The following is a 24987-nucleotide window of genomic DNA, read 5'->3' on the forward strand; positions in this document are numbered from 1 at the left end:
CTACAGTACTAACAGTCTAATACTGGGAATAAACGTGTTTTTTCGGACGATTTTCTGTTCGATTGATTTTCGACTTTTCTGTTCGATTCTCTTATCTTTTCTTATCAATTTCCATTCACTTCTATGAGAAATTGAGCAGTAAAACAATCGAAAGTAAGATCGAACATGTCGAAAATTATCTATCGAACCAACTATCTACCGAAAAACACGTTGCATAACACTGACACTGAATCTATTCAAGTAACAGTAAAACTAAGCACACCTAATCCCTAAACCCTACCTTCAATAGGCCCGCCCTGCACTACTAGGACAGCTAAGCTAACCTAACTGAACTTCTATCCCATCAGTGTTCTCCCCAGAGCCTTTTAGCTGGGCGGAGCGCCCGGCTAGTTTCAGTCCCCGCCCAGCTGTGATCACTACTCCCCACCTTCCACCACACTGAATTCAATACAGTGGGCAGCGGCTATGTCATTGCAGCCGGCCCACTGTCACTATGACACTATCTCCGCCCTCTTCCTCAGCTCCTGCCTATCTGATCTGACATTACAAGCCAGACCGCGGGATCTTTGAAGGGGTGAGGGCACACACACAGAGAAGGAGCTGAGAGAACCTGGGGCTGCTCTGTTCCCTCTGGTGAGTCCCTGATCTGCTGGTCTAGTGCTGAGGACAGGGCTCTCCTCCTCCAGCCAGTCTTCACATCCTGCTGGAAACTTCTCAGCATGTGCTCCAGCCTCCAAGGTCAGAGCACATAAAGAAGAGAGTGAAGCAGCGGTCACTCATGCTAGGGTGAGCAACAGCCACATTACAGGGCAGATGGTTATCTGTTACCAGTAATGGCAGCAACGGAATCCCTGTGGTGACTGTCAGCTGCTGTCTCTGTGCTACTTAGACAGGTATTAGACAACTTTACAGCTACTTCTGCTTCCCTTCCCCTCTGCTCTGCCGGAGACATGTTACATAGCTGTAACTCTAGCTGTCCCGGATATCAGTCTGCAGACTTCCTGCAGTGTGCTGCGCACTCACATACAGTACATTTTCTCTTCTGCATTAATCTGTTTCTCTCTCCCTCTTATGCTGGGTACACACGATGCATTTATTCAGTCAATTTCCCATTTGATTGATTTTCGATTTGTTTTTCTGCTCGATTCCCCGCTCGAGTCCCTTATCTTTTCCTATCAAATTCCATTCACTTCTATGAGAAATCGAGCATTTAAACGATCAAAAGTAATATCGGACATGATGGAAATTATCAATTGAACGCATCTATCCAGTGAAAAATCGTAACGTGTGTATCTACCGTAGCATAACAACTGTCTCTCACACACACTTTCGCCCTCCTTTTTTTTCTTTCCCAGTCTTCACACGCTCTCTATCTCCCGCCCAGACACTCGTACCTCTACCTCTTCCTTTCAGCTTGTATTCAGTTTTTGTACTTTAAGAGAAACTCCGACCAAGAATTGAACTTTATCCCAATCAGTAGCTGATACCCCCTTTTACATGAGAAATCTATTCCTTTTCACAAACAGACCATCAGGGGGCTCTGTATGGCTGATATTGTGGTGAAACCCCTCCCACAAGAAACTCTGAGGACTGTGGTACTCCTGGCAGTTTCCTGTCTGTGAACCTTGTTGCATTGTGGGAAATAGCTGTTTACAGCTGTTTCCAACTGCCAAAAAAGTATGCAACAGCTACATCACCTGCCAACAGTAAAAATGTCACCATGTAATGTCAAAATGTAAATCAGGGATTTAAAAGATTTTACAATGGGCAAACACTGACTAAATCATTTATACATAATTATTGTAAAAATGAAGCACTTTTTTTTATTACATTATTTTCGCTGGAGTTACTCTTTAACCTCTCTTTATTCTCTATATACTGTACTTCCTTTCAATACATGTCTCTGCTTCCCAGTGCTTGACCTTGTTTTGGTGGAGAAGCTACACCAGAAACCCACAAGTGGAATTCCTCTTTAACCTCTCTTTATCCTCTATATACTGTACTTCCTTTCAATACAAGTCTCTGCTTTCCAGTGCTTGACCTTGTTTCGGTGGAGAAGCCACAGCAGAAACCCACAAGCACTCCCCTCCCCGTAGTGCATGCAGTTTAGCTCATAGACAAACAACAAGCATGTCTACATCAGGTTTACTACCACAATGCCAAATCTATAGTGTGGGCATGTGTGGTTTGGGCCTAAAATGGGCACCTTGTCTACGGCCCTGTCAGGTCTTAACCTCCCTGGCGGTAAGCCCGACCTAGGGTCGGGCTAGCCACCGCAGGGGATCCCATGGCCCCGGGAGGATTTTTTAAAATAAAAGTTGCGCTATATTCTTCAGCTAGCACTTCGCTAGCTAATTATGTCCCCCAAGTCCCTCCGGTCCCCACCGATCGCCCCCGATCACTGCCGTAATACATACCCCCCCAGGGATCCCGTGATGGCGCAGCCTCCCAATCAGCTCCAGGCTTCGCTATGGGGAGGATCGGGACTGCGCATGACGTCATGTCCGATTGTCGCCATAGCAACAAGTGAAACTGGATCGTGAAGCTGCGGCTCTTGCGGGATCACGGAGGGGTAAATCTTGCCGGCGGTGATCGGGGGGTTTAGTTAGGTGCCAGGGGGCTTGAGGAAGATAATTACCTAGCGAAGTGCCAGCTTTAGCATATAGAGCAAGTTTTTTTTATTTTAAAAAAATCCTCCCGCGGACGCAGCCTCTAAAACTGCGTACTGCCAGGGAGGTTAATCTGGCTTTGGCAGCATTATATCTGATTGCCCATCACAACAGCACCACTCAGTGCAAAATGCCTCTTTCTCCATTAGCAACATTCAGTGTAACCCCCCCCACTACCCCCATCAGCAGTGCCCAGTGTGATTCCCCCAGTAACACCCAGCACAATCCGCCTACTCTCCTTCACAGCGAGCAGCACCAAGCGTGATCCTCCCGGGCCCATTCTTACCTAGTAGTAGCACACAGCATCACCCTCCTTCTTCACCTATCATGACCTCAATCCCCCCCCCACCCCCACCCGGCTACTTTTCATGCCACCCGGCTGGAAAAAAAATTCTGGGGAAAACACTGCCTATCCCTATGCACAGATGCTGACACTACACTAAAAGTGAGCCTATTAATCAGTCACTAGCTAACACAACAGCAATCAAATGGTTATCAAGGCGATGTGAAATACAGTAGAATCGCTTGATTTATCTGTGGGAAAAGGGCACTTGGTTTGTAACACACAGCTGGAGCAGTTCTTTCAGCAAAATTCAATCAGCAAGGAGGGAGTTAAACATGGCCGTCACTTTATATAGGGGAGGAATGGAGCTTCCTCTACTGATTGGTTGCTAGGGCCTGGGGGGGGGGGGGCTCTGTGATTGGCTCAACAATGTAATTTCCTTGGTTACTAGTGCATTTGAAATCGCCATTTGTGATTGCGGCCGATCACGAATGATGATTACGAGGTCGAAAATGCAACTTTAACAAAGAACCTGCAGAGAATTTTGTCGTAATGCCTGCCAGACTGATGAAGGACAGATCGGCAGCCCAGGTGACAGGTAAGTGACTTACCATGATCTTCTACAGCTACTCTGCAGGAGGAGAGGTGGATTATGTTCTGCTACAGCTACTCTGCAGGGGGAGAGGTGGATTATGCTCCGCTACAGCTACTCTGCAGGGGGAGAGGTGGATTATGCTCCGCTACAGCTACTCTGCAGGGGAGTGATGGATTATGCTCCGCTACAACTACTCTGCAGGGGAAGAGGTGGATTATATGGAACCACTCCCCCTCCATGCAGAGTAGCTGCAGCGAAGCATGGGTAAGTCACTAACCTCTTCTGCTGATGTCCTCTTCCCTGTGTCTGTCACCTGTGCTGCTGCTGTGTCAGTTAACCCCCCCCGCAGGCACCGCAACAACAGTATCTGCAGGTTCTTTGTTAAAGTTGCAAAAACTTTTATCAAAGCGTGACAGACAGAGGACTAAACACAAGCCTGGTGCCGCCATTCCTCTCCCTTTCCCGACGTCAGATCCTGCTGCCCTCCGACAATGGCGTCCACAACTGAGCCCACACACCGCCCGTCTCTGTAGTGCTAGGTGCTGCAGCCATGTCACTGTTCCTGAGACAACAGAATACGGAAGCCAGCCACATGTAGCACAGTGGCCTAGCTTTTGTGTTCTGTTACTATGGCAACAATGACGCTTGGCATGCCTGAAACAGAGTTGAGCAGTGATGGGAACCGGGTATGTGTGGACTACGGCAGCATTGTTTGTTCAGGTGGAGTTAAATTGAAGGGGTTCTGGTGATTAAAAAAAAAAAACAAAGCAGCCAGGACTGGGCTCCCTTGGTTACGGGTCCCATAACAGCCGCTATGGTGGTTCATACACCAGTGCAGTGGGGTTTAGGAGAGCTGAGCCTGTGACAATTTTATACAGGTTTACTGGGGGTTATGAGTGACATTAATCACAAATAGAGGGTGTGGTATTAATGGAGTCCAAGGACCTTCCAGAGGAGACGCCGTCCTCACCGGCAACCACAGTGTAACGACTGGGGAGGAAAGCCATCCTCACCGGCAACCACATTGTAATGGCTGGATGGGAAAGCCCATCCTCACCGGCAACCACAGTGTAACAGCTGTTGAGGGAAGCCTTTCCTCACCGGCAACCACAGTGTAATGGCTGGTGAGGGAAGCCTGACCTCACCGGCAACCACAGTGTAATGGCTGGTGGGGGAAGTCTGACCTCACCAGCAACAACAGTGTAACGGCTGGTGGGGGAACCCCATCCTCACCGGCAACCACAGTGTAACGTCTGGTGGGGGAAGCCCATCCTCATTGGCAACCACAGTGTAACGGCTGGTGGGGGAACCCCATCCTCACCGGCAACCACAGTGTAACGTCTGGTGGGGGAAGCCCATCCTCATCGGCAACCACAGTGTAATGGCTGGTGGGGGAAGCCCATCCTCATCAGCAACCACAGTGTAACGGCTGGTGGGGGAACCCCATCCTCACCGGCAACCACAGTGTAACGGCTGGTGAGGGAAGCCTGACCTCACCTGCAACCACAGTGTAATGGCTGGTGGGGGAAGCCTGACCTCACCAGCAACCACAGTGTAACGGCTGGTGGGAGAACCCCATCCTCACCGGCAACCACAGTGTAACGTCTGGTGGGGGAAGCCCATCCTCGTTGGCAACCACAGTGTAACGGCTGGTGGGGGAACCCCATCCTCACCGGCAACCACAGTGTAACGTCTGGTGGGGGAAGCCCATCCTCATCGGCAACCACAGTGTAATGGCTGGTGGGGGAAGCCCATCCTCATCAGCAACCACAGTGTAACGGCTGGTGGGGGAACCCCATCCTCACCGGCAACCACAGTGTAACTGTTGGCGAGGGAAGCCTGATCTCACCGGCAACCACAGTGTAACGGCTGGTGAGGAAGCAACCACAATGTAACGGCTGGAGGGGAAAGCCCATCCTCACCGGCAACCACAGTGTAACGGCTGGTGGGGGAAGCCCGTCCTCACCGGCAACCACAGTGTAACGGCTGGTGGGGGAAGCCCGTCCTCCCCAGCAACAGTGTAACTGCTGGTGGGGGAAGCCCGTCCTCACCAGCAACCACAGTGTAACGGCTGCAAAGGGAAGCCCGTCCTCATAGGCAACCACAGTGTAACGACTGCAGAGGGAAGCCGAACTCACCGGCATACAAAGTGTAACGACTGGTGGGGGAAGCCCGTCCTCAATCGGGTTCTTTAGTCTTTCACAATGTAGGTCGCTATCCAGAAAAAGAAGGGGTTCCAAGGAACCAACATACAGGGCCAACACCCCGAGCAGAGGAGGCTGGTGTGGGATATTACTGGGAGGGAGGAGGCACCCCAAGATGTGATGTGTGGAAGGGATAATGTCAGCTGGATAAAACATAAATAAATAGGCTTGCCTCTAATAGAAAAGTGTAGCCCAAATAAATTTTTAATAGAAACCAGACATCATATAAAAGAATGAATGAGTAGATTTCTTGCTATAAGTACATATAGGTCTGTTGTCACAGGAGTAACACATTGCTTCCATTGTCTCATCAAGCTCTGCAACTTACTGCGTTTCTATGTATGGCCAATGCTTTATGTGTGGGGGGAATTAATGAGATGCCAATAACTCTGTATTTGTATGTAAAAGTAATGCAAATTGTATGCAACTAATCACAGTTTGTCAGGAAATGCATTTGATTGGCTGAATTCCAAGTTACATTACATTTTCATACAAGGCAAAGTTATAGTCATGTGATTGGCCGCCTGTAATGAGCACAACCTTCTGCAGTTCTCTGTCAGGCTGATAACACGTGATGGTCAGTGACATGCAAATATCTCTGAGATGGGGCAAATTTTATACTAAAATGCAATCTATTGATAGGCACTCTCTGCAGGTCTGCAAGAACAGTCACTTTAAACACTTAACGACCGCCTAACGCCAATAGGCGGCGGCAGGTCGTAAGTGGAATTACATTCCATGTCAGTTCACGGAGGGTGTCTCCGTGAACAACCTGCGAGCCGCCGATCGCGGCTCGCAGGCTAATTGTAAACACGCGGGGAAGAAATCTAAAGGGAGTGCAGAATTATTAGGCAAGTTGTATTTTTGAGGAATAATTTTATTATTGAACAACAACCATGTTCTCAATGATCCCAAAAAACTCATTAATATCAAAACTGAATATTTTTTAAATTATTATTATTATTATTATTATTTTTTTTTAAGTTTTAGCTATTTTAGGGGGATATCTGTGTGTGCAGGTGACTATTACTGTGCATAATTATTAAGCAACTTAATAAAAAACAAATATATACCTATTTCAATTATTTATTTTTACCAGTGAAACCAATATAACATCTCAACATTCACAAATATACATTTCTGACATTCAAAAACAAAAACAAATCAGTGACCAATATAGCCACCTTTCTTTGCAAGGACACTCAAAAGCCTGCCATCCATGGATTCTGTCAGTGTTTTGATCTGTTCACCATCAACATTGCGTGCAGCAGCAACCACAGCCTCCCAGACACTGTTCAGAGAGGTGTACTGTTTTCCCTCCTTGTAAATCTCACATTTTATGATGGACCACAGGTTCTCAATGGGGTTCAGATCAGGTGAACAAGGAGGCCATGTCATTAGTTTTTCTTCTTTTATACCCTTTCTTGCCAGCCACGCTGTGGAGTACTTGGTCGCGTGTGATGGAGCATTGTCCTGCATGAAAATCATGTTTTTCTTGAAGGATGCAGACTTCTTCCTGTACCACTGCTTGAAGAAGGTTTCTTCCAGACACTGGCCGTAGGACTGGGAGTTGAGCTGGACTCCATCCTCAACCCGAAAAGGCCCCACAAGCTCATCTTTGATGATACCAGCCCAAACCAGTACTCCACCTCCACCTTGCTGGCGTCTGAGTTGGACTGGAGCTCTCTGCCCTTTACCAATCCAGCCACGGCCCATCCATCTGGCCCATCAAGACTCACTCTCATTTCATCAGTCCATAAAACCTTAGAACAATCAGTCTTGAGATATTTCTTGGCCCAGTCTTGACGTTTCAGCTTGTGTGTCTTGTTCAGTGGTGGTTGTCTTTCAGCCTTTCTTACCTTGGCCATGTCTCTGAGTATTGCACACCTTGTGCTTTTAGGCACTCCAGTGATGTTGCAGCTCTGAAATATGGCCAAACTGGTGGCATCTTGGCAGCTGCACGCTTGACTTTTCTCAGTTCATGGGCAGTTATTTTGCGCCTTGGTTTTTACACACGCTTCTTGCGACCCTGTTGACTATTTTGAATGAAACGCTTGATTGTTCGATGATCACGCTTCAGAAGCTTTGCAATTTTAAGAGTGCTGCATCCCTCTGCAAGATATCTCACTATTTTTGACTTTTCTGAGCCTGTCAAGTCCTTCTTTTGACCCATTTTGCCAAAGGAAAGGAAGTTGCCTAATAATTATGCACACCTGATATAGGGTGTTGATGTCATTAGACCACACCCCTTCTCATTACAGAGATGCACATCACCTAATATGCTTAATTGGTAGTAGGCTTTCGAGCCTATACAGCTTGGAGTAAGACAACATGCATAAAGAGGATGATGTGGTCAAAATACTCATTTGCCTAATAATTCTGCACTCCCTGTATATAGGAGCGAGGCTGGGAATCTCTGCGGAGGGGGGCTTTGAGGAGCTCCCCTCCCAACACGCAGGCAGCTGGCGGCAATCAAACCCCCACTGCAGGACATCCCACTAGTGTGGAAAAAAGGGGGGGGGGGGGGAGTCTGATCGCCCTGCCTGCAACAGTATCTGTGCTGTAGGCTGAATAGCCCACCCAGCACAGATCCTTCCAAAATAGCCCGGTCCTTAACCACCCTGGCGTTCTGATTAAATCGCCAGGGTGGCTGCGGGAGGGTTTTTTTTAAATTAAAAAAAAACTATTTCATGCAGCCAACTGAAAGTTGGCTGCATGAAAGCCCACTAGAGGGCGCTCCGGAGGCGATCTTCCGATCGCCTCCGGCGCCCAGAATAAACAAGGAAGGCCGCAATGAGCGGCCTTCCTTGTTTTGCTTATATCGTCGCCATAGCGACGAGCGGAGTGACGTCATCGACGTCAGCCGACGTCCTGACGTCAGCCGCCTCCGATCCAGCCCTTAGCGCTGGCCGGAACTTTTTGTTCCGGCTACGCTGGGCTCAGGCGGCTGGGGGGACCCTCTTTCGCCGCTGCTCGCGGCGAATCGCCGCAGAGCGGCGGCGATCAGGCAGCACACGCGGCTGGCAAAGTGCCGGCTGCGTGTGCTGCTTTTTATTTCATTCAAATCGGCCCAGCAGGGCCTGAGCGGCAGCCGCTGGCGGTGTTGGACGAGCTGAGCTCGTCCAGACCGCTCAGCTGGTTAAAGGAGAACTGTAGTGAGAGGTATATGGAGGCTGCCATATTTATTTCCTTTTTAAGCAATACCAGTTGCCTGGCAGCCCTGCTGGTCTATTTGGCTGATGAAGTGTCTGAATCGCACCAGAAGCAAGCATGCAGCTAATCTTGTCAGATCTGTCAAAATTGTTAGAAACACCTGATCTGCTACATGCTTGTTCAGGGTCTATGGCTGAAAGTATTAGAGGCAGAGGATTAGCTGAATAGCCAGGCAACTGGTATTGCTTAAATGGAAACAAATATGGCAGCCTCCATATACGTCTCACTACAGTTCTCCTTTAAAGAGGAACTCCAGTGAAAATAATGTAATAATAAAAGTGCTTCATTTTTACAATAATTATGTATAAATGATTAAGTCAGTGTTTGCTCATTGTAAAATCTTTCCTCTCCCCGATTTACATTCTGACATTTATTACATGGTGACATTTTTACTGTTGGCAGGTGATGTAGCTGCTGCTAGCTGTTTTGGCTGTCTGCTGTAAACAGCTAATTCCTGTCTGTGAACCTTGTTGAATTGTAACAAACTGCCAAAAGTACCTCGGTCCCAGAGCTTCTTGTGGGAGGGGTTTCAGCACAAAATCAGTCATACAGCGCCCCCTGATGGTCTGTTTGTGAAAAGCAATATATTTCTCATGTAAAAGGGGGTATCAGCTACTGATTGGGATAAAGTTCAATTCTTGGTTGGAGTTTCTCTTTAAGTGGTTAAAGCTCCATGAGCTGCTTCCTAATGTGGGCGGTGCAAACGTACTAGAAGAAGAAAAAAGGAATCGCTCTGTGGTGCATGAACCAGGTTGTAATGGGAGATAAAGCAGTAACGCCCTTACAACAAAGTAGAAGTAAAACGTGTGTAAAGCTCTGTGGGCGTGGGATCAGCTAATCGTCCGCGGTTTCGCCCTCTCTCTCAGGCGCTGTGGCCAGGCGCGCTCGCATGCTGTGGTAGCACTTCCATGTTTCGGCAGGATGGGCGGGTCCTAGCTTCCCTGCGTGCCACCAAAGTCATTACACGTTTCTGAGTAGCTCTGAAAAAGGCGTAAACACATAGTGACATTGGTGGCAGGCAGGAGCTAGGACCCGCCCATGCCGCCGGAACACGGAAGTGCTGCCACAGCTAGCCACAGCGCTTGAGAGAGAGAGCGAGGGGGACATCGCGGACAATTTGGGGATCCGACTCCTATAGATGTTTACATGTGTTTTGCTTCTCCCTTGCTGTAAGTGCATTACTTCTTTATCTCCGAGCGCTGTAATAACAGCGCAGGAGATTTGGGCGCACCCAGCGCCACCATAGGCCATAATAGGAATTATAGCTATAGCGGCGCACAGTCAGTAACTTTGGCGCCGTCAGAAGATGGAGCCGAAGTTGCATTTAAAACACTGTAATTCAGCTTCCAGCTGTTGCATCATTCCTCACTATCCACCTGGACCTGGAGGGGAAATAGTATTTAACGCCGCCGGGAACTTGTGCAGTAGCAGGATAAGCCATATACCGGCTGTACCCTGCCCCCAAGTCTCCCGGCGGTCAATTCATATGTATGCCTTTATCTCGGATTGTATGCTAGTTATATGCAAAGTTACAGGTATGCAGCTGCTGCAATCTGCATCAACTTTGCATCAACTTGTAATTCTCAGTAGCTCTCTGGCCATTCCTAATGATAATTGTTCCTCCCTTCAAAATCCTCTAACAGGAAGTGATGATGTTTTTCTATTTGCAGTGCGGAGTCCCGACATCAGGAACCTCTCAGAGACTCGTCTCTCTGTATCCACAGACTGTACAATGGATGATGATGTCACTGGACAAGAGTCTCCTGCAGATATCCTGGTGACCCCAAATATTCCCCCAAACTCCCCTCACATGTCTAACCCTGAGGGGCCTCATACCCAGCACAGCTCTCCCCCTGCTGGAGGATCTCATTCCTGTTCCACGTGTGGGAAATGTTTTACTCAGAAATCATATCTTATCAGTCATGAGAGATCTCACACTGGTGAGAAGCCTTATTTATGTGCCAAGTGTGGGAAATGTTTTGCATGGAAATCAGCCCTTGTCATACATGAGCGATATCACAGTGGTGAGAAGCCTTATTCATGTGCTAAGTGTGGAAAAAGTTTTGTTCAGAAATCAAATCTTCTGATACATGAGAGAATACACAATGGTGAGAAGCCTTATTCATGTGCTGAGTGTGGGAAATGTTTTGTTCAGAAATCAAGTCTAGTCAGTCATGAGGTATCTCACACTGGTAAAAAGCCATATTCATGCTCTGAGTGTGGGAAATGTTTTGTTAACAAATTACGTCTCGTCAGGCATGAGAGATTTCACACAGGTGAAAAGCCCTATTCATGTGCTGAGTGTGGGAAATGTTTTGCTCAGAAGTCATATCTTGTCACACATGAGAAATCTCACACTGGTGAGAAACCCTATTCATGTTCTGAGTGTGGGAAATGTTTTGTCCGGAAATCGGATCTAGTCATACATGAAAGATCTCACACTGGGGAGAAGCCTTTTTCATGTTCTGAATGTGGGAAATGTTTTGTTCACAAATCATATCTAGTAAGACATGAGCTATCCCACTCTGGTGAGACGCCATATTCATGTGTTGAGTGTGGGAAGTGTTTTATAAAAAATTCAGAGCTTGTTACGCATGAGCGAACTCACACTGGAGAGAAGCCTTATTCATGTACTGAATGTGGGAAATGTTTTGCACAGAAATCAGCTCTTGTCACACATGAGAAATATCACACTGGTGAGAAGCCCTATTCATGTTCTGAGTGTGGGAAATGTTTTATGCTGAAATCAAACCTTGTCAGTCATGAGAAATCTCACACTGGGCAGAAGCCCTATTCGTGTATTGAGTGTGGAAAATGTTTTGTTCAGAAATCATATCTTGTAAGACATGAGATATCTCACTCTGGTAAGACACCCTATTCATGTGCTGAGTGTGGGAAGTGTTTTATAAAAAAATCAGAGCTTGTTACACATGAAAGATCTCACACTGGAGAGAAACCTTTTTCATGTGCTGAGTGTGGGAAATGTTTTGTGCAGAAATCGGCCCTGGTCAGGCATGAGAGGTGTCACACTGGTGAAAAGCCCTATTCATGTGCTGAGTGTGGGAAATGTTTTGTACAGAAATCAAACCTTTTCATACATGAGAGAGCTCACACTGGTGAGAAGCCATATTCGTGTGCTGAGTGTGGGAAATGTTTTGTACGGAAATCAGAGCTATTTTCACATAAGAGATCTCACACCGGTGAGAGGCCTTATTCATGTGATGTATGTGGAAAATGTTTTGGGCATAAATCAAATCTTATCACACACGAGAGATCTCACAGAGGTGAGAAGCCATACTCATGTCCTGAGTGTGGGAAATGTTTTGTACAGAAATCAAACCTTGCTAGACATAGAAAAAAATTGCACTGGTAAGAAGCTCTATTCATGTGTTGGGTGTGGAAAATGTTTTTGGTGTAAAACCATGTGTGTCATACATTTGTGCTCAGTGAAAGAATGTATTGACTTTAATTGTTTTTACAATGTTTTTTTGATTTCATTTCTTGTAAAGCAAACATGGCAACATATTTACACAGAATCCTGATGTCTCTTTCATGCTACTCAGTGTATTGGTTTGTAAATCAGTAAAGTCCCTGAACTTAGGTGACATGATAAGATACACATGGGCACATATAGTACTAAGTCTAGTTAGAACTTGCCTGTGTTCACAAGCCCAAAACAATAAAAAGAAAGTTATTCATTTTCAAGCAACTGTAGCTAGAGTGCTATGTAAGCTGACATATTTATTTCCTTTTAAACAATACCAGTTGCCTGGCTGATCCTCTGCCTCTAATACTTTTAGCTACAGATCCTGAATCTGACAGGACTAGCTGCATGCTTGTTTCTGTTGTTATTCAGACACTACTGCAGCCAAATAGATCAACAGGGCTGCCAGAAAACTGGTATAGTTTAAAAGAAAATAAATATGGCAGCCTTCATATTGTTCTCACTTCAATTGTCCTTTAACTTCACTGGCGGTGTTATTTCCAGATTTTAGGGTCTTTTTTTTAACTTTTAAAATGTTTCAGACCCTAAAATCAGGAAAAAAAAATCATCCTGCCAGAGTCTCTGCAGCAGCCCCTGCTCTCATTAAAGCGGACCCAAACCAAACATTTTTTTTTCTCAAACCACATTTTATTGAAGCAGGTAAATGATAGGTTAACGTTGTTACATCATCCATAAATGCAATAAAGCTTTGGCAGATGTTAAATTTTAACAGGAAACGCGAACATATCAACATTGCTGTTAATTGCTTGACAGAGCCTAGACTCAGTCCATATTTTGAATGTAGAGAGTACATATTATATATAGTACGTGAGGTTATAAAGTCATAAGTATAGAGTAGAGATCCCCCGCAAGTAGGGAGAAAAAATTAGAGCACACTCAGAAGTAGTATGTAATAGTCAGGTTAGGGAGAAGGCACGTTAAGTTCTAGTTCTAATCGAGGAGAGCCATGTTGCCCATATCTTGTTATACTTAGTCTCAGCACCTTGGCGCTGATACACAGCCTTGCCAAACATTTTTTTAATTCAAAATATTTAGTTGCACCACTCTGACACATACAAAGATAAATAAACACTCCTTCAAGCCTATGAGCATTTCAGTGCATGCTTTTCACCCTTCTCTTTTCATAACTAGGGTTATACAGGTGGCAGCCATTAGCAATTCCTCCTTTGCTATTTCACCAGTTTGCCGGATTCTGTCCCGGTAATTTGAGAGGAAGGGAGGGGTTTCTCCAATAAATGTAAAATATTTTATATTTGTCATCATGCAGCTGAAAAAAGGCTGCAATTTATTATTATAAGTTAGAAAATAGTTTTTATTTCTGAAATCTTGTATTTTTAATTTGGGTCCACTTTAACCTCCCTGGGCTCCAGCCCTGCAATTTTACCTCCGTCCTTTGGGTGGCGCTGTAACTCTGTAGTAAGCTCACTGATGGCGATCTCACCAGGGTGATTTAGAGCCTCGTAGGACAGGAAGGAGAATGGCTACCGATGTCTGGATCCCCCGGGAGGTGAGTAAAAGCTCCTGCTGCGCGCAATACTCTCCCGGCGGCTAGCCCGAGTGTAGCTCTGGATTACTGCCGGGGAGGTTAAGCTGGATACACACAGGACTGATATTTACAACTTGATTCACAAAAGCTTGTTAGCTGAGACAGCATTTGTTAAAATTAGTATGCATTCATGGCATTAATTAACATAGTAACAACCGGGCTAGTGAATTAGCACAGTCACGCTATGAGCGTAGCAGTAAGGAGTATCGCGCGTAAGTTAAAAGTGCCAGAACCATGCGTTGCATGCATGTGCATGCTGATATTACATGCCAGTGTTCTCCCCAGAATTGTTTTCCAGCCGGGTGGCATGAAATAGTAGCCGGGTGGCATGTAAAAGTAGCCGGGTGGGGCGAAAGGAGAGAATGCAGGGCCGGTGCTTCTGTGAGCAACTATGCTTACAGCATGGGAGGAGGTGAGCCGATGACAGCCGGGTGGTCACCAAAACTAGCCGGGTGGAGCGCCCGGCTAAAAGAGCCTGGGGAGAACACTGCATGCGCTGTCTGAGCTAACATGCTTTTGTGAATAGAGCTGTTTGAGAGATTGGATCGCTGCGACTGCGTCGGGAACTTCCAGGGATCTCCTGATTCCTCTACATCATTTTATGGATAATGCTATAGGTCTGTGTTAGCAAAAGATAAGGGACAACGGAAAAACTTCAGCGTGTCTAACTATTCACCCAACATAGTCAGTACTTTGTGAAGTCATCTTTCGTGGTGATTACAGCTGCAAGTCACTCTCTGAGGATGCCACATCTTGGCACTGGGACTTTTGCCCATTCCTCAAGGCAAAACTGCTCCAGCTCCTTCCTGTTGGATGGTTTTGGCTTGTGAATAGCAATCTTCAAGGCTGACCACAGATTCCCTATTGGATTGAGGTCTGGACTTTCACTAGGCCATTCCAACACATGAAAATGATTCCCCTTAAACCACTGGAGTGTTGCTTGAGCAATATACTTCAGGCCACTGTCCTGCTGAACCTCCAGCTCAGGCTCAAATCACCGGCAAACTGACACAGGTGGCATGGCAACAATTCATTCCATTAAACATTCCCACTACTATGATTCCCACATCTAATCCTAAGCAGACGCATTTACCTCAGTGTTCTAATCTTAGACTAGATCCAAATACTCCCCAACTCACAGAAGACATTATCCAGTCCTTTTTGGAGTCCCAACACCAGCTAGATATGATGACCAGTCCATGGAAGCAGGAAGTAAACACACTGCAGATGTATTGCAGGATTTATATCAGCTGTAACAAATGTTTTTTTCTTTAAAGGTTGCTGTTGCTTATCTTTTAGAGCAGAGAGAACGTTCTGAGCTCAGGTCCTTTTTAACAGATGATCTGACCTGCTTTTCAAATGCATCCTGTAAGAAACTATATGTTGCTATTGGCAACAACACTACACCTTTTATTCTGGCACCAGCAACTCATTAGTAAGAGCTGTAAACACGACTCTCATCACAGCAAACCGCATAGGAGATAGAACTTCTTTAGGCATCTTCCAAGTTTCAAGGTGTTTATTCAGTAAACAGATATACAGATACAGTCTGTTACATCTTAGCAAAGCAGATTATTCTGTAGTAAGTCCGTTGTGTTACAGCTTCTTGATTACCTTCCTGTTGAATGGTAATCAGGTTATCTGCTGTCTATACTACGTTACATCTAACTACCAAGCTCTGAGGCCTATCTAATATATACAGCATATGTTCTATCAGGTTACATAAATAAAGGAAAGTAATTAGGGTTCCAGTCAGTAGATAGAGAGCGTGAAAGTAAGAGTGAGCTCCGTTGGCCCATCATGAACCTTAATACTGACCAGGAAAGAGTTAACTGAGTCATCATCTGAACCATCCCCCTAAACCTATAATTGGTCCAGATCCCTCGTAGAGTAATGACACACACTTACTCAATTGATATTCCAAGTACTTCTTTACCCTACATACAAGAATGTTATGTTTGCTAAATATGGTCTATGTTTACCTTTAGGTCTCCTAACTGTCTGGGGCAGTTTAGGCCTGTGGCCTCCCTTCAGGGACATGTTAGGACATATTCCTGGTAACTGCCTGCATCCTAGATTCTGCGAGAACCTCTTCTTAAAGGTATACTCTGCGAACAAGCCTTTTACCTAAAACTCAGTCCAGATAACTGAGGCCTACTTAAATTATAACTCATCCTACTACAGGTTAAATCAACACCAGTCTCAAATCCTTGGTCAACTTACACTGCATTGAAACATACTGATGATACTATTATGCCTCAAACCTGATCTTGGCCAAGTATTGGTGGGACAATTCTGGCAAGAAGAGCTGGGTCGCTGTAGAGCAAGGTCTCTGAGAGAAATCCTTTCCTCCATAATCCCAGGGTACACATCACATATTTACCCTCCACCCCTCAAACTACCCTAAAAGCCTGGGAATAATTTCCTCTGGCATCCCCTGATAGACTGTCCCACCCACCATCTTATCAAAATCTGCAGCTTAATCTGCAGCCATGGCAATCAGTGGGTCTCTCCTTCTTGAATGAGTTGCAGAGTAACCAGCAAGCTCATGGTGAACCAGAACTTCTGTTCTTCTTGAATGACTTATATGAAGGTGACTTGATTATATCCTTTTTTTGGAGCTGGAACGGTGAATCGGCGGGTAGCGGCGGCGATCGCGTACCACACGCAACTAGCAAAGTGCTAGCTGCGTGTAGGGAAAAAAAATATGCAAATCAGCCCAGCGGGGCCTGAGAAATCCTCCTACGCAGGTTACCCCGAGCTGAGCTCGGGATAACCGGCAAGGAGGTTAAACTGCTATGACTCCTGGTAATCTGGGCAGTAACGATCTGTTGGAAATGCAATACAGAAATTGGTACTTTTCTGCACATGTTTGGGGAATGCCCAATCATCGCCTGTTTCTGATCCAAAATGGCAAAGCTGATCCAAAGTTTTTTTTCTTTAGCAATTTTTGCTTGTCCATTACTCTGGCCCTTCTGTTAAAGGATACCCGAAGTGACATGAGATAGACATGTGTATGTACAGTGCCTAGCACCCAAATAACTATGCTGTGTTCCTTTTTTTCTTCTCTGCCTGAAAGAGTTAAATATCAGGTATGTAAGTGGCTGACTCAGTCCTGACTCAGACAGGAAGTGACTACAGTGTGACCCTCACTGATAAGAAATTCCAACTATAAAACACTTTCCTAGCAGAAAATGGCTTCTGAGAGCAAGCAAGAGATAAAAAGGGGAATTTCTTATCAGTGAGGGTCACACTGTAGTCACTTCCTGTCCGAGTCAGGACTGAGTCAGCCACTTACATACCTGATATTTAACTCTTTCAGACAGAGAAAGAAAAAAAGTAACACAGCCTAGTTATTTGTGTGCTAGGCACTGTACATACCCATGTCTATCTCATCATGTCCCATGTCACATCGGGCATCCTTTAATGGGCCTATAAACTATAGAGGGTTGCTATAGACCTCGAGTGACCCGTGTTATTTTAGCCGCTCTGCATATGATGATGGATGAAACAAATGGAAGTCCACTGATTGTCTCCACACCTCTCAGCTGATGCTACCGGTACATCGTAATATGGAAATGGAGCATTGGATTGGGGCAGAGTATCTTCTGATCCTGACCCTTAACACTTCCTGATTCCTGGTCACCTTACTCAGATCCTATGTGACCTACATTCCCTCTAGGTAGCTTAAAGTGAACCCAGGGTGAAAATAAACTGATGCTATAAACAATTGTATACAGTATATCCTCCTCCTCCTAAAAAGTAGATCTCCCATGGTTTTATTTTATATTTAACATTTAGGCTGCTTTCACAGTGGGACGTTACAGGCGCACGTTTATCTACTTTCGCACGTTAGAGCAGCCTGTAATGCAGCCCACCGCACAGTAATGAAAAATCAATGGGCTGTTCACAGTGCCCACGTTGCGTTACATTGTAACGCTGCACGTTCTGGGAAAGTGCAGCATGCTGTGCGTTATACTGGGCTTTAGCTGTGTTAGACTGCTTGCACATGCTCAGTGACTAGCCACATGGCTAATTAATATTCACTGCACTGTGGTGACGTAACCTGGACTTGTAGTGTTATCCGGATCATGAATGAATCGTTCATTTGACCCCGATCTTTTTTTGTGAGTCGAATCATCCGGGTCATCACAATGAAATATTCGGTTCACAGTGGATGTCTGTCTGGAAGAAACAGGAACATACAGAATGTACAGTGCAGGGAAAGTCCTGTCCTGCTAGTCATTTCACCCCTAGTCTGCTTCCCTGGTAAAATAATTCAAATGATTCGGTTCAAAGATCCGGATCTTTTCAATGATTCGATTCGAATCATCCGAATCCTTGAAAAGATCCGGACTTCCCATCACTATCATGGAGCGGCTGTTCTATCAGTGGATGGATGTCTGGAAGAAACAGGAACATACAGAATGTACAGTGCAGGGAAAGTCCTGTCCTGCTAGTCATTTCACCCCTAGTCTGCTTCCCTAGTAAAATGATTCAAATGATTCGGTTCAAAGATCCGGATCTTTTCAATGATTCGATTCAAATCATCCGAATCCTTGAAAAGATCCGGACTTCCCATCACTATCCTGGAGCGGCTGTTCTATCAGTATAGATAGAACGAAAACAGCACGCCAAGAGCCACATAACATGGCTCAATCTGACGTCCAACTTCAACACCACCATACGTTGCGTTAGGGGCACATTTTGCGATCTTAACGTCTTGGTGTGAAAGAGGCCTTACAGAGTAGATTGAATATTTTTTTTGTCTCTTCTCAGTGACAGCCTATTAAGTGTCCCTAAATAAAAAAAATACATGAACGTTTGATTTTTTTTTTTTTTTAATCTCCCCCTGCTCTCAGAAGTTGTATTCTGCCAGGAAAACTTTTATTGCTGTAATTTGCTTATCAATGAGGTTTAATGTATTCCCAATAAGGACAGAAGCTGTCACTTTTATGCCTAAAGATTAACTCTTTTAGGCAGCAAAATAAAACAGCCTGGTTATTAACCACTTGAGGACCCACCCTTTACCCCCCCTTAAGGACCAGCGCTGTGCTGAGTGATCTGTGCTGGGTGGGCTCTGCAGCCCCCAGCACTGATCATGTAGCAGGCAGAGAGATCAGATCACCCCCCTTTTTTCCCCACTAGGGGGATGATGTGCTGGGGGGGTCCGATCTCTCATGCCTGCATGTGGCTGGCGGGGGGGGGCAGCTAAAAGCCCCCCTCCGCGGCGAAATTCCCCCCTCCCTCTCCTACCTGCTCCCCCCCCCCCCCCCCGAGATCAGGGCTGCACAGGACGCTATCCGTCCTGTGCAGCCAGTGACGGGACGTCCCCTGTCACATGGCGGCGATCCCCGGCCGCTGATTGGCCGGGGATCGCCGATCTGCCTTACGGCGCTGCTGCGCAGCAGCGCCGTACAAATGTAAACAAAGCGGATTATTTCCGCTTGTGTTTACATTTAGCCTGCGAGCCGCCATCGGCGGCCCGCAGGCTATTCACGGAGCCCCCCGCCGTGAATTGACAGGAAGCAGCCGCTCGCCCGAGCGGCTGCTTCCTGATTAATCAGCCTGCAGCTGGCGACGCAATACTGCGTCGCTGGTCCTGCAGCTGCCACTTTGCCGACGCGCGGTATGAGTGCGCGGTCGGCAAGTGGTTAATGTTTTGCACTGTACATACCCGTTTATCTCATCCCTTTGGTTATTTTTTTCATTCGCTTTTAGAGTTCTGAGTTAACATTTTCATATTATAAATAGGAGACACCGAGAGCCCAATATAGTGTAGTATGTATTGGAAACCGTGGATAAATGTAAGTGTGAGATGAATATACTCACAAGCGTGGGTTACCTCTTAGGCAAGCACTGTAGATGCAGGTAAGGAGATTAGACCTGTCCTCACTCAGAATTAAGATGTCGCTCTCTGTAGATCAGGAAAGTAGGGGTAGGTCACCCCTCCACCAGGGGTGGACACAGTATTATCGTAAGAGAACAGAGGCACCAGCAGGATAAAAGGTAATAAAAATTTTAAAATTTGCTGGGAGGCAGTGGTGGACTTACCTCCGGAAAGCAGACTCAAAACACTGTCTGAATTAAACACTGTCTGAATTAAACAAATAAATTTATTATTGGTACCCCAAAAGATGCAACGCGACAGAGGTGCCATTCGTGCTACTGACGAGCTACTGTTTGTCCCCTACCTTATTGCCTGATGAAGCGGGCTGTGCCTGCGAAACGCGTTGCATCTTTTGGGGTACCAATAATAAATGTATTTGTTTAATTCAGACAGTGTTTTGAGTCTGCTTTCCGGAGGTAAGTCCACCACTGCCTACCAGCAAATTTTAAAATTTTTATTACCTTTTATCCTGCTGGCGCCTCTGTTCTCTTACGATATTTTCATATTATTGTTATTATTTTGTGATTATGTTGCAGTATATATTACATGTGGTGTACTCTGTATATTTACATGACTGAGTTGTACAGTTCAGAGGTTTTCACTTAGACTCTGAAAGCTTTTCTGAGGACCTTCTAGAGCCCTCTGGCACCATTAGGCGGTCATTTTAGCTCCCTCTGTTCCCTTATACAGTATATCCAGCCATAGGAGGCCAAGTCATTGGGTGTATGAAGTTCCCTTCCCCTTAGAGCAATGCTTAAATAGAGAGACACACATGGTGGCTAGCTGACTGTCCCACTTTTGATATTCAGTAAAATTAGTTGTTTGAGTTACAAGAATGCTATTTTTGACTTGTTTTTTTCTGTATTCTTCATTTCTATGTACATACTGTATGCATTTTCTGATTATGATTTTAAGAAATTTAATAAAAAGTTATGATTGAAAAAAGAAATGCATTGGACTTTGTCAAAATTGTTTTTTTCCTGCATTCCTGCTGACTTGTACAGAAAGACAAAGGACAAATGTGAGGCCACTGAAATACATAAGATGTGCGATGGAACATAAAATCATAAACACGCACAATGCAGACAAATTCTGAGACGTGTGAACAGGACCTTAAATGGTTTTTGTTTTTTTCCTGAACCAATTGATGGGGCCGGGGGTCACACATGCAAGATTCACACACGTTGGAAAATTTGCAGTGAAGTGGTTTCAACCACTGTTGGGGATGTTTTTGTATACCGCATGTGAGTCCTGCTGAGGCACAGGCTGTATAGGCTCCAGTTTTGGCCACAAAGCTCCAAGGGTATGGGGGCCCAAATTCTATCCATTCTCTCCCATTCTGTCACTGTGCCCTCCCCCCCCCCCCCCCCCCATCTGCAGAGTTCTGGTGCAGCGGGCGAAGATTATAATAGATACATCCTCTGGGCTCCAGCCACCAGAGGCCCAGATCCTATCTGTCTCCTCCCCTGGGCTCCAGCGGCTAGAGATCTAGATCCCGTCTGTCTTCTCTGTAGCGCCACTTATGCTCTAATTCCCAATCTGGAACTAGAGCATAAATGTTTCTGAGAAGAGAAGACAGAGGGGACCTCTAGTGGCTGTAGCCTGGAGGAGGCGAAGGTATCTATTGTAATATCTATTGTAATCCTTGCCAGCTGCATTGTAATTCTGCAAATGGGGGGGGGGGGGGGGGGAGAGGGACACATCTTGCAGTGTCTGCCTGTGGTGTTAAAAAACCTTGTTACTCCCCTGCTCCCCTATTGCGGGCAATCAGCTGGCTGTCGCCCACATTTTGCCCAAACTGCTTAAAGGGAACCCGAGGGGAGAGGGATATCCGAATCAGAATTTATTTTGTCAAGTACATTAGTTGTACCTGGAATTGGTTTCAGCACAACAGGATCATTGGTGGTAAAATAGCAGTAGTACACATTAGATGCACACTAGAAACATACAGCGTACAGATAACACAGTGATGCAAACTGTGGCACAATGTATATACTGTACATGCAAGTGAAGCAAATTGTATCAGGCATAGGTGGAAGGACCCGTTGAAAGATGGACCTGGGAGAAAAATCCTGGGGACAGGACCAGGGGTAATCCACTACCATCAATGGCACTAAAATTGCTTTGCGGTGATATTTTGAATCAGATGCCTCCCTGTCCAACCTGGGGAAGAGAGGGAAGAAAGGAAAGGGAGAGCAGGAAGATATAGAGAGAAGGTGAAAGAGAACAGCGAAGGTGACCGTTAGACCCCCTTGGTATTGCAGTTGTGGTCAGTTTGTGTTCCATTTGGCTGGCTTGCAGCTGTGGTGGAGCCGTGACTAGCGGTCCAGCCACATCTTAGTAAGTAGGACCGGGGGCCAGCATGAGATGCAGGTGAAGCAGGGCCCGGCAGCCGAGGGTAGGTTAGTGGTTGGGGCCCCCACAGGTCTGGGCCACCCTGTGATTGGAGGTGCTCTAGCTACACCCCTGAGTGCATGACAAAAATCTTAATGGTTTTCACATCACGCTGATAAAAACTGTTCACTCTTCACATACCGATGCTTTTGATACCCTCAAAAAAATAAATTTACAGGATTCAAATACTACAAAAATAATTATTCATTCATTATCACCTGATGGCCTCAACGAATAGCTGGAAAAAATCTATTAAACGCATTGACTTTCATCATTCCTTTAAAGAGACACTAAAGCGGGCCTTTTGCACTGTTGGGGTAACTGCTGCATTTTGCATTGTTGGGGGAGTGGCTTAACATGGCGGCGTGAGGACGTGCACGCTAGGGCTCTGACCTACCACCATCTCCATGCTCTGATGCTTGGCCCGGATTTGACCTGTGTGGTGTGCGCCTGGAGTTAGGTGGAGACACTGCAGGTGGCCCTCTGTTTGCGGAAGTGAAGGGCGTCCTCCTGGTCCTTCTCGTGGCTGGGCTGCCTCCTCTTCCCCCACTGATTGCCTGAGAGGTCTGAACGACAGGAGCTGTTTAGCCGGGGAGAAACTACTGACAGCGAGTGGAGGGAGGCGGAGTTTGCCCTCTCCCCTCCGTGACTATCTCCAGCATCTGGCAAGCTACTCGAGCGTGTCCAAGGACCGCTGTGTCAAGGGGGCAGACAGAGGAGCTGGTATTCCACTTGCCAGAAAGGTCTGCACTGCCTGTACCTGCAAACTCTCGTGTCTGCAAGCTTGTGCTGCTGCTCAGGATCTCGGCTAGTTGATTGGAAACTAATGCAGCTTATGGAGGTGAGGTGAGCAGACAGAGACATAAGTGGACTGTTTTCTGGGGGCTTGCTATAATAGACTGAGGCTAAGTGGTGTTAAAAATCCCCTGAAGAGACTTTTGTGAAGCTGATAAGAGACGTTTATTCTTTAATCTGTATAATAGTGCTGGCTACTGCAGCACTGTTTGCTCCGTGGATGCAGGTGCAGCTTGTTTAAAGGCACTATTGTTGATCAGTCGTGATGACGGGGAAAAGTAAGCAGAAAAAGTCCCCAGATGCTCCGAAGCAACCCCAATCGAGGGTATCAAATTATTTTCCCGCTACCTCGCCCGCACAGGGGAAGCAGGGCAGACTGATGGAAAACATGGCAGCTGAGAGCTCTCCTGGCCCATCCCAATCACAGATGCATAAACTTGAGGAGATATGGGCATATCTCCGTGAGCTCCCCACTAAAGCAGATTTAGAATCGCAAACCACTACCATCTTGGACTCTACCAGGGCGGAGATTGAGGTGATAAAAGAAGAGATGGGGGAGGTATCCCAAAAAGTTTTGGCAGTGGTGGGCGAAGTGGAGGCTTTGAAGTCTGAAGTTGGCAGTTTAAGGGCCCTTGTAGAAAAACAAAAAGATATGAATACCACCTTTAGGAGCCAGATTGAGGACTTGCAAAATCGTAATAGGCGTAACAATATAAGGGTCCGGGGGCTTCCAGAAAGGATAAAAGCAGAGGAGCTAGCTCCAGCCTTGCAGAGAATCTTTTCCAGATACCTGGACAGTGAGGATGTCCAGATATGCATTGATCGGGCCCACAGGATTGGGAAAGGAATGTTGAGAAACGATGGGACCCCCAGGGATGTCATCTGTAAGATTCATTACTTTACAGAAAAAGAGAACATTATGAGATCAGCAAGAGTAAAAGGGCCTCTGGAATATGAAGGAGCCCACATACAATTGTACCAAGACTTAGCCGGCTTCACCCTGGCTCAAAGGAGAGCATTAAAACCGCTTTTGGAGGTTCTTAGAGGGGAAAACATTATGTATAAATGGGGCTTTCCATTTCAATTAACTGCAAGCCAAGGCCAAGTGACAGCAAGCCTGAGACATCCGAAGGACTTGCAGGAATTCTGTAATAAACTAGGCCTGGAGATACCATCCCTTCCAGACTGGGACCCAGAAGTTATATATGCTGGGGGGAATCAGAAATTAAGAGGACCCCAACAACACTGAACAAATCTAGAATAAGATAACAGGGCTGTGAACTGCAGTAACATATTGGGGGGGGGGGGGGGGGGGAGGGGAGAGTGGATTTTTTTTTCTTTTTTTTTTTTTTTCCTTTGTTTTCCCTTTCCTCTATGGGAATATTATATATGAAAGTTAGTCAATGTGTTGTTGACCTTTGAAGGAGTGATATATGGTACATGAATGTAGATATTGTAGTATTGTAAAGAGGAAGATGACAATCACTGAGAGATCTTTTGGGGATAGATGGTTTAAAATTCACTTTTATTTATTCTCCTGCGTGATGTCCTTTCCCCCCCTCCCCTGGCTATATGGGGGGGGAGCTGGGGTGGGGGGGTGGGGGACGCCTTGATAGGGGATTGAAATGTAGACACTGTAAGCACAGTAAAAAGGGAGGATATATTGTTTTGAGAATGGAATAGGTTGTAAGAGGATAATGATCACTGTGAATCTGTGTGGGGGGAGGGACTAACATGAAGAAGGGAAGGATTTTCGCTAGTTATATATCTGCGAGGTGTCTTTTTCCCTCCTCCTTTAAATATAAATAAGAGTGGAATGGGGGGTGGCGGTGGAGGGTAGAGGTTATTCTAAGAGGACACTGACATTTTTACATAGGAATGTAGACACTGTAG

General features: G+C 46.0%; 1 pseudogene; it reads left to right on the forward strand.

Annotated features, from left to right (window-relative positions):
* The window catches only part of LOC137535436 (zinc finger protein 850-like), a 93963-nt pseudogene that overhangs the window by 32981 nt on the left and 35995 nt on the right, over nt 1–24987 (forward strand).

The sequence above is a fragment of the Hyperolius riggenbachi genome, chromosome 10, assembly GCF_040937935.1.
Source record: "Hyperolius riggenbachi isolate aHypRig1 chromosome 10, aHypRig1.pri, whole genome shotgun sequence".
NCBI classification, from domain to species: domain Eukaryota; kingdom Metazoa; phylum Chordata; class Amphibia; order Anura; family Hyperoliidae; genus Hyperolius; species Hyperolius riggenbachi.